General features: G+C 37.1%; 1 pseudogene; it reads left to right on the forward strand.

Moving 5' to 3' along the window:
* The first annotated feature begins 621 nt into the window (after positions 1 to 621).
* LOC129036219 (ras-related protein Rab-9A-like) lies at positions 622 to 1,183 on the forward strand (annotated as a pseudogene).
* The last annotated feature ends 1,222 nt before the right edge of the window (positions 1,184 to 2,405 follow it).

The following is a 2,405-nucleotide window of genomic DNA, read 5'->3' on the forward strand; positions in this document are numbered from 1 at the left end:
TCAATTTCTGGTTTTCAAAAAGATGTTGAAATTTTTTTTTATAATGTAACTTCTTCCATTTTCTTTATCCAAGGATGTAGTTTATTTTTATTATAATTAATATACCTATAGTAGGTTACATAGTTTGGATATGTGTCCCTGCCCAAATCTCATGTTAAATTGTAATCCCCAGTGTTGGAAGTGGGCCTGGTAGGAGGTGATTAGCTCATAGCGGTGGGTTTCTTATGAATGGTTTAGCATCATCCCATTGGGACTGTCTTCCCCATTGTTCGTAAGTTCTTGCAAGATCTTGTTGTTTAAAAGTGTGTGGCAGCCCATACAAGCCAGGGGCCATGTTATTTCCCCTGCGACTGATGGCAGCCGCTGGAGCCAGAGCCTGGCATCTCCACCACTTCCGCCTTCTGCTATGCAGGTCCCAACCCTCTCTCTGTTCTCACTGCACTCAGATGGGCCAGCCCAGAGCTCTGTATGGCCATGAGAAATTTCTTGCACTTCTATAATGAGCCGGCATTGTGATGAAATACGTTCTCCCTGTCATTTGAGTGAATCTTCTCAACAACTCTAGGAGATAATGATGATTGAACTGAACAATTAAGAGTTCTGAAGCCAAAGATCTTAACAATGGCAGGAAAATCATCACTTTTTAAAATAATTCTCTTTGGAGATGGTGGAGTTGGGAAGAGTTATCTTATGCACAGATATGTAATTAATAAGTTTGATACCCAGCTCTTTCATACAACAGGTGTGGAATTTTTAAGTAAAGATTTGGAAGTGGATGGACATTTTGGTACCAAGTAGAATTGGGACACAGCAGGTCAGGAGCGATTCTGAAGCCTGAGGATGGCATTTTACAGAGGTTCTGACTGCTGTCTGCTTACTTTTAGTGTTGACAATTCCAAAGCTTCCACAACTTAAGTAACTGGAAGAAAGAATTCATGTATTTCGCTGATGTGAAAGAACCCAAAAGCTTTCCTTTTGTGATTTTGGGTAACAAGACTGACAGCGAACAGCAGGTGTCTGCAGAAGAAGCACAAGACTGGTGCAGGTACGGCAGCGACTATCCTTGATTTGAAACAAGTGCAAAAGATGCCACAAATGTGGCAGCAGCATTTGAAAACGGGGTTCGAAAGTTCTTGCTATCAGGGATAGGTCAGATCACTTGATTCAGAGATTGATGGTCTGACTTCATCGAAACCATTGGTCAATCTTCATCGAAAACCCAAGCCTAGCTCATCTTAATGTTGATTGTTAAAGACATTGTTGATGATTCTAAACAACTCACAGGTACAGACAAAATCAACATGGGGATGGAGAAGAGAATTAGCATTTGCAGCAGTGTATCATCTACTAATAAAATTAAACTAATGTATAGTGCTGCTTCAATAGTTGGTGGGAGAAGGAACACATCCACTCATGGAGGAGTCTATTTACTGAATAATGGCACCTTACATTTATAAATTGCAACAGTTGTTTAACAATATTTCTTTAATTTAAATATGTAAGTCACATAGCTAATAAATGAGATGATCAAGACTTTAATTACAATTAAAACAAGAAACTTGGCTATTCTAGAAATTATGCTTGGATTTTTTTCCTGGGAAAATGGAGAACTACTTTTTATATGTATACCTTTTTATGCAATTAGCATTGTATTCTTGGTTCAGGGAAAATATATCCAAAAGCAATAGTATTAGATATTAAATATTAAAATCTAATGTATTTGAAAAAAAAAGTGTATGGCACCTCCTCCCTCTCTCTCTTGTTCCTGCTTTCACTATGTGATGTACCTCCTCTCCCTTTACATTCTGCCATGAGTGTAAGCTTCCTGAGGCCTCCCCAGAAGCAGATACACCTGTCTTCTGTACAGCCTGCAGAACTGTAAGCCAATTAAACTTCTTTTCTTTATAAATTGCCCAGTCTTAGTATTTCTTTATAGCATTGCAAGAATGGTCTAATACAATAGGTATTACGTAAAATTCTAAGTTGATCATTATATTCAACATAATGTTTTCCTCTGTTTTGCAATTGACATATCAATTGATATATATAATAGAGAGTTTTTCCAGATCTTTATTTCCTGAAGGTCTGTCTTTGCTCACCTGTTTTCTCTTTTGCCAAAAGAAGGAAGAAGTGTGAATCTGATAATTCAAAGTTCAAGAACGTTAATTTGGACATGTGACTAGTTGGCTAGGCTGCTATTATTACTAAGCATAAATCTATATAGTATTTCTTAATTTACATTCCTCTCTGACATGCAGGATGACTAAATTAAGGCAGAACTGGTTCTTCAAGGTAGATCAGCCACATTATACTTTTTTTTTTAATCCTATTCTTTATTTTGTTGCCACATTGTATTTTTAGAGAAAATAGACTGTCATATATCAGAACCCTTTGTTTGTTTTCCT

The sequence above is a fragment of the Pongo pygmaeus genome, chromosome 4, assembly GCF_028885625.2.
Source record: "Pongo pygmaeus isolate AG05252 chromosome 4, NHGRI_mPonPyg2-v2.0_pri, whole genome shotgun sequence".
Lineage (NCBI taxonomy): Eukaryota > Metazoa > Chordata > Mammalia > Primates > Hominidae > Pongo > Pongo pygmaeus.